Below are 8,643 nucleotides of genomic sequence, written 5' to 3' on the forward strand. Positions count from 1 at the left end.
AAGAAAGAACTTAAGACACTACACATACACATGCCTACCACTGTTTACAGCAGCATGACTGGCAATAGCTAAATCCAGGAAACAGCTTGTATATTCATTAACAGATGACTGGATAAAGCAAATATGGTATCTACATATAACAGAATATTATTTTGCTATAAAGAATGATAGATTTGAGACATCTGTAGGAAAATGGATGTACCTGGAAAATATAACGTGGAGTGAAATACACAAGACACACAAGTTTAAATATTATATGGTATCTCTCACTCGAGTGAGGCAAAATACACAGAGAATGATAAAGGATGGATAGAAAGGGACAAGGAGATGGCTCTTGCAATAAGGAGGTGGTCCAAGGGAAAAAGTACAAGGACCGAGGAGGAGAAGAAGGGGAAAGAAGAATAAAGATATGCCATGTATAGAAACCTAATAACCTCAATTAAAGTAACCACTATATGCCATAACGTGAGCTAAAACCAATAATATCAACAAGAATGAAAAATGGGATAGGGGAATTGGAGGAGAGAAGAGGGAAGGGGATTAAAAAAAATGGTGGTATGTACGTGTAACCATTCCCCAAGATGTTTGTAAGCTGCATGTACTGCACACATGTACTAATAACATAAAAAAAGAAAAAAAAAAAGCCGGTGTGGTGGCAGTAATCCCAGCTGTCAGGAGGCTGAAGCAGGAGGATCACTGTCAGTTTGAGGCCAGCCTGCACTACAAAGCCAGGCCCTGTCTCAAAAACACACAAAAATGGGCATTTCTCATCCAAGCAGAGTCAAAGGACAAAACAAAGTACTAGCCTTTTGCCAGTCACTGATCTAAAACAAAGGCAGCTCCTCAACCAGCAGGTTGTGAACACACCAACATATGCTGCAGCAGGCCTGAAGGACCTTGTTCCCAGTAGGTTTTCTGCAGAAGTTGATTCCTTAGCTGACAAACATGATCCTATGTTTCCTAATGATTAGAAGAAAATAGTAAACTGCCAGAGAAACAACAAAAATGGGGGAGCCAGAGAGACAGTAAAAAGGAAAAAGAGACGTAAAGACAGACATGAAGCTAGTGGGTTTTCAAGGTAATCAGATCTAGATTCTGATAAACAAGAGATAAAGAAAAGAAACTGTGAGGAGCTGCCATTGCCTCACCCACTTCTCTTGCAGAGAAAGCCACTGCACCGAGATTTTCCATATGAAGAGAACTTGAGATCTAGACCACAGTCTTCTAAAGTTATTATTCCTCCCCATGCATGAAGAACAGGACAGATGAAGATCTCCAGCCAAGTCCAGCAATTCCTTACCGGCTAACATGTGTGGCACCGTAGCATATAAGATAATGCAGAAGTATGTCTTCTAGGAAGGCCAAGATTTGGGGAGCAGGGGCTGAGCATCACATTGTAAATGGAAAAGACCAACAAACAGGGTGGCAAGATCATTATGAGTGATGTTACGGAAAACAGTAAGTCCTAGGATACATCAAAGAAGTCAAATTCAAACCCATTAACTGAAATGCCTAAGTGTCCTACTAAAGTAAAGTGGTCTCCTGAGGAACATGGTTGGTGAAGAAGTTGACAACAATTTGGAAGGTGAAACCAAGAAGAGCATGAAAAATACAGCAAAGTTGGAAAATGCATGATATCTGAAATGCCTGGTGCCCCTGATGATAAAGCAATACAAATATTTTTAGAATTTAAGAGTGCTAAATCAGCAATTGAAGTTGTTGTCCTGAAGGGGGGTTATTTTGATGGACAGGTGTTAAAAACATGTCTCTACAATTTGGATAAACTGAGGGTTCTGGATTCAGAAGAACAAGTCTGATTTTTATGGACTAGTCATCTCTGATGATCTTTAAATGAGCTGTGGACAGAACAAAGATGGGAAAAGTGGCTGGATACTGTGACTGATGGAGGGACTTCTGAAATATATTCATTTTTTAAATTTTGATTTTTTAGAACAGTGTAAGAATTCTTTAAAAAAATATGTTTGCCTGCATTTCTTCTCTACAGTATACCAACATTTATAAGGAAATGCTTTTTGGAACTTCCCCAAAATAATTCATTTTGAAAAGGGATAGTAATCCTACATAGTATAACACTTTTAAAGTTTTTATATTGACCAAATATAAAAAATATAACATAGCTTCTAGATGATTTAAAATTTTACTTTAGAAGGTCATTACAAAACTAAACTTTTGTATTCCTGTAAAACTAAGTGTTCCTTAAAACTATTTTCAACTACAATTTCGAGTACAGACTAAATTATGAACCTAGTCATATAGGTTTATACATGTATCAACTCAATCCTGTATGCAAATTACCCTTCACTGTTATGAATGGACTCCTTCTGACAAATCCATGTCTGGATAATCTGTAGTACACTGTGAAACAACTGTCTAAATGTTTCACCAAGTTTTACTATCCATGGTACTTACTTCCACACCTACTCAAAGCACTGCAAAGAAACTGTGGTCTAAAACATTAAACATTAGTGACTCACTGAAATCATGTAATTTCAAAAGTAATCTTTCTTCAGAAGCCAAAAAAATTATCTTTATGGCTTTATATTAAAACACAAATGCATAATCTTTTACAATCCTCACTCCTCTTCTGAATTACAGAAAGAACGCCCAAAGACTGATTTAAAAACTAAACACACACACATGAAATAATATTTTTTTTGTTCCACAATAAATTTAATGAAATGCTCAAGAAAGCTACAAATTTGCTTTAAAGCAGCTTTCTCATAAAGTTACAGATTCTTGAATGCCACACAGGTTCAGACTGAGAAATAAAAGCACACAATGTTTAGTGGACACAGAATTGCCAAACATCCAGAATAAGTAGGATTGCTTCACATTTGATTGTATTGTGTTACCAGGACATAATTACTGTTATATCCTTAAAGCCAAAATTAAATAGATGGCACTCATAAAAGCAATATGAAATTAAAAGCTGCAGCATTAGATTCTAATTGATTAAGCCTTTTTTCCTTCTATTGTCAGAAACAGTACTGAACTCTAGCAACATCTAACTTAAGTGTGTCTCCATGAGAACAGACATCTCAAATTTTCAACTTCAAAAATGACCTCTCACAGCTTCTCCAGGCTGTGTGAGAACACTTGGGCATTTGAAGTAAATTCTTAATGCTTCATATTGTTAATATTTTGAAAATTTGTTAATTGTTGCTGAAAGCCTTATTGCTATTTTCAGATCCTTTCAATAAACAGACTTATAAAAAGTTGAAAAAAACCCAAAAAACCAAAAAAAAACAAAGATGACCTCTCAAATCGACTTTGTTTCCTGTTACATATATATTTTCTACCTAGTATTTCATATCTCAGTATATATGGCACCACTATCCACGCAGCTCCCCAACTCAAATCCCACGAATCATTTTCATCCCAACATCCATATCCAATAAAAACGTCTGTCAACTCTACCTTCAAAACAAAGTCCAAATGTATGGATTTTTCTCCACATTTACCATCTCCACCCTAAACGCCCAATTATCATTCCCAGACTACTACCATAGCCTTTCCACTTCTACTCTTCTCATTATTCAACACTCAACAGGCCGGGGAAGTTCTACATCATAGTTCACATTTGATCAACCCCCTGCTTTTAAACCCTACAATGGCTTTCATTTACCTGTAACACTCAAAAGAATTTCCATCTCTCCTAACTCATTTCAAGCTACCTTTCCCTTTGGTCACTATATCTAAGTCTTCTTTCAGTTTCTAAAAACATACCTGTTGTAAACTAAATCTTCATACCTTCCTCAGTCCCAAACACCAATGTGGGGCATTTGGTCCCAAGGCCTTTGAGAGGTGACTAGGTCATGAGAGGAGAGTACTCATGAATGATATTAGTGCTCTTATTTAAACAAAATTTTTGAAGACCCAGATTGCTTATTCTCCTTTCCACTTTGTCATACAGAGACAGAAGGGAAGGCAGATATGAATCAAGAACAAACTCTTATAACACACTGATGGAAAAGGACATTGCCAGCCTCCACAACTTAGAAAAGTAGTTTTTCTTTATGCCGTTCAACCTATGGTATTTTTTGTTATAGCATTCTAAACAGATTAATATTGAACTCAAACTCTTTTGCTTCATATTCTTGAAAAGTGATTTTTCTAATAGGACTGACTCATCTTTCAGATTTGAATTTAAATATTAATTTTCTCCCCAAGAGGTCTTCCTTAACCACCTTAATATAAATAGATCCAGTTCCTATTGGCCTGCTCTTAGCACCTTATTTATTATTGTTTTCAAAGTAGTTTAAAACCTCTTGAAAAAGACATTCTGGGTTCCACAAAGCTTATCAAAAAGAACTAGATAAAGACAAATTTTTCCTACAAAGACCCTTAAAGGGGCAGGGGGTGCCTGGAGACATAGCTGAATGGCACAGTGCCTGCCTGGCAAGTGTGGAGGTCGTGAGTTCGATTCTCAGTACCCAAAAAAAGGTGATAGATGATACTACAAATTAGCTTCAGTAGATAGAGGAAAATTATGACAGGTGCACTATAAGAGGAAGATATCCAAAAAAGAAAAACCTACGTTATCTGCACTTTTTAAAAGGCAGGCATAGAATTATGTTCTCTCAAAGTGTCTAGCACATTCCCACTCAATGCCTTTGAACTTGATTGCTCCCTCTGCCTATGACTCTCTTAATCCCAGATGAACGCATGTTCTTCCTAAACTGCTTCAAGTCTTCACTTAACGTCATCCAATCAGTGAAGACTTCTCCGACCACCCTGCTTAAAACAGCAATGCCCTTTCTCATCCGTCATTCTCATCTCTCCCAGCTTTTCCTCTCATTGCACTTGTCATCATGTCATAATATATTTGATAAATGCTTTTGTCTCCTCCCCACATTAGAGCTGAAAGTCCAAAAGGATGGGAAGACCTGCCTGTTTTGGTCACTGCTATCATACAGTAGACAATAACTACTTGCTCAACAAATTAATATTAAAATAACACAGATAAGAATGAACCAAGTCCCAGCATGAACACCAGAGAGAAGAGTGAAAGGAGGCCAACACTGAGCATGAGAGAAGACTTGCAGAAAGAAGGAAAACAGAATGAACTTCATAAACTATGCCCTGCAGCATAGTGTTTTGTGTGAGAACACACAAAACACAGAGAATATTACCGGGGAAGACAGAGTCATAATTTAGCTTTTTAATTTTTCTTCAAACAACAAAAAGAGTAAAAACATGCAGCTAAAGTGAAAATAATGCTTCCATAAGGCTCCAGATAATGGTATGTACTGTGCACTGGTAGACGTGGGCCTTTAAATTAAAGCCCGTCTTTGGATAAACAGGGATTACATTTTTTTCTCATTTATTTTTTTCTCCTTCTTTTCTTTCCACCTCCCCACTCACTAGTTCCCCTTCCCATCTGAACATTTTCTTCCTTCACAATATTATACATTTTAGTCCTTGTCTTACTTTTCTCTAATCGCTGAGACAAAATACCCAACACTCAAAATTAAAGGAGGAAAGGTTTATTTAGCTCACAGTTGGCTCCAAGGCAGGGTGGCATGGCACAGGGGCGACACTTCAAGGCGGCCAAGGAAAGCAGGGTAGAACAAGCGTCTTTTCTTCCCTTACACTGTAAGCAGGCTACTCCCCCCACACACACACACGGTGGGTGTAGCACTCACACCATCTCCATGCCCTCCTCTTGCACAGGCTGAGGGTGTTTACAAAGTGAGGACCCTGACCCCCTGCTGAGTTAAACTTCCAAAACTTCTCAAGCTTAGAAGGGCCTTTTAGATCATTATAAGTATACTGAATTTAATATTGGGAAATAGAATAAGGTGATAGAGGGAAAACTGACACTTTAAGCAGAACTTAAAACAGTCACATTTCTAAACTTATCAACCATTATAGTCCTTATTTACGCTTTGGGTTTCTCACACCAGAAAAACTATGCAGTAGTGTCCAATTTATTTCACTTAAAGAGTATATTCTCAAGGTGCATCCACTTACCTTGAAATGTCTCAAGATTATCCTTCTTTACGGCAGAATAGTGCTCCACTGTATTAAAAAAGCACATCTTTATCCATTCTTTGGTTGATAGACATTTGGGCTGTTTCCAAGATTTAGCTATTACAAACTGTGCCACTATAAACATGGGTGTGCATATATTACTGTGGTATGATTTTTTTTTTCTTTCAGGAAGATACCAAGAAGGAGAATAGGTGAGTCCAATGGGCCCTCTAGTTTTAGTTTTTTGAGGAATCTCCACACTGATTTTCATAGCGGTTGTACCAGTCTACACTCCCACCAACAGTGGAGAAAGTGTCTCTTTTCCCCTACAGCCCCACAAGTATTTGTTATTGGTTGATTTCTTGATAATAGCCATTCTTTCTGGAGTAAGATGGATTTCATATATTTATTTGCTATTTCTTCGTCTGAGAAGTGTCTATTCATTTCAGATCCAATCATTTTTGGATTAGGTCTTTAAATCTGGGGGGGGGTCTGATTTTTTGAGCTCTTTAAATATTCTAGATAGTAGTCCTTTGTCTGAGGAACAGCTGGCAAAAAATTTTTCCCACACTGTGGGTTGTCTCCTCACTGCTGGCTTCTCTTGCTGTGCAAACACTTTTTAATAAAGCTTTTGTTGATTCTCTGTGATACTTCCTGTGCAATCAGGGTTTTGTTCATAAAGTCTTTGCCTACACTAATGCCCTCAAGAGTTTTACGATTCTATCTTCCAGTAGATTTAGTGCTTCTGTTTTAATATTCATATCTTTGATCCATTTCAATTTTAGTTTAGTGCATGGTAAAAGATGAGTTTAGTTCTAATCTTCTGCATGTGAAAAGCCAGTTTTTCCAGCACCATTTATTAAAGAGCCTATAAACCTATCTTTCTTCTGAATGTGTTTGGCTCCTTTGTCAAAGATAAGGTGGCTGAGTATGTCTGGAACTGTTTCTACAGGGCATTGAAAGAACTTAAAAGACAGAATCACAAAAACCAATGTCAATAATTTTATCAATAAAGTATGGAACAGGTGCCTGAGGTCAAGAGACAAGCAAATGTTTCACTTTAAAAATATGAAGGTTTGGGGCTGGGGATTTAGCTCAGCGGCAAAAGCGCCTGCCTGGCAAGTGCAAGGTCGTGAGTTCAGTTCCTGGTACCGGAGAAAAACCAAAAAAAAAAAAAAAAAAAAAGAAGGTTTTATCAAGTAATAAGCCTAACTTCAACTACCAAACAAAGGGTATTTAGAAAGCAAAACAGTATATGGCCAATGTAACTTACATTCTTTTGAATTACAGTATTAAGGGGTTAGGTATTTCTTGATAACATGAGCTGAACGAGAATAATTAGGTATACTCAACAGTTTCTCAAATGTCTGAGAATCAAACTCAATTCTATTACACACCATCTTTAAATCTCAGTAACTCTACAACTCAAGTTTATTTGTTATACCTATGACTTCCTCTATCCAAAGTTACCACGTACAGTCTGAACAACTATCATCTGTCACCTAACACTGGCATAAACACCTTGTACTTGCTCCCCTCAGATACATCAGTCACCCTGTTTGTAAAGGGATGGATTTACAGGAAAACGTGATTGTTCTAAGTTCCACTTAAAATCTCTCAGTTTTCCCTCTACCACCTTACTCTATTTCCCAATATTAAATTCAGTATACTTATAATGATCTAAAAGGCCCTGAACAAAGCCTCTACCTAACTTCCAGTGTTACCTCCTTGCCACTCACCTGGTCATCATCCTGAATTAGAATGGCCTTCATCCCTCTACTAGAAAGCCCTTTGCTTCACAGTCTCACCTGCATTATTACTGTAGTATGGAATATTTTCATCACCACTTCCCTATTTTCTATCACTTCCCCCTTTCTTCCATTATTTAACTACTATCTGTTTAATAAATGTCCTTCTTCCCACTAGAGTACAAATTCTCAGGGAGAGGACCATGCTTGTCTTATTTACTGACTATCCCCTGTACCTAGTAAAATGGCTGGCCCATGATAAGTTCTATTACCCACACCACTATGGTATGGCTAAGAGCATCCTTTAAGGAAGACTGCATTTACACCCATAAAGATAAGAAACAATGAGTGCTGTCTTTAAGGATTGTTTAAACACTACAAAAAAATTGTAAGGAGTATAAATCTGTTAGAGATATATAAGACAACTGAAAAAAGAATAAAAATTTATAAAAACTCAAAGCACAGCAGGCATTAAAGGTAACAGATAAAAACAAGATTTGTCATATACTGATAACTGCCAAGGCTAAGTGATCAGTACAGAGATCAATTATATATTATTCACTCTTAATTATAAAATCTAACTCCAGTGTTCTCACAATTGGTAAAAATCTGAGTTTTAAAAAAGATTTTAAAATAAGAAAGTTATAAAATGTCAACCTCTCAAAAAGATAGAAGTTTAAAGAAGAATATTCATATATCCTATTGACAGTTCTACTTAGGAATCGCTCATTTCTTAACACCTGCAACCCGTACAGTACCTGACACTAACAAAACTGCAAAAAGTAAAAGCTTCAAGGTGGTTATTGGCTGCAATAAATATACCATCTCTTGTCTTTCTGCTGTTGTTATGGTTTATATCTGGGTGTCCCCCCAAAGCCTCCTGCAGCCATGGGGCAGGCTA

General features: G+C 37.1%; 1 protein-coding gene and 1 pseudogene across 5 annotated transcripts in view; one reads left to right on the forward strand and one right to left on the reverse strand.

The window, feature by feature from the left end:
* Positions 1-1,817, forward strand: part of LOC102006437 — a 16,441-nt pseudogene extending 14,624 nt beyond the window's left edge.
* Positions 1-8,643, reverse strand: part of Atg5 (autophagy related 5) — a 145,217-nt gene that overhangs the window by 78,129 nt on the left and 58,445 nt on the right. The window lies entirely within an intron of this gene.

This window comes from Chinchilla lanigera, unplaced genomic scaffold (genome assembly GCF_000276665.1).
Source record: "Chinchilla lanigera isolate Chin_1 unplaced genomic scaffold, ChiLan1.0 scaffold00010, whole genome shotgun sequence".
In the NCBI taxonomy this organism is placed as follows: Eukaryota; Metazoa; Chordata; class Mammalia; order Rodentia; family Chinchillidae; genus Chinchilla; species Chinchilla lanigera.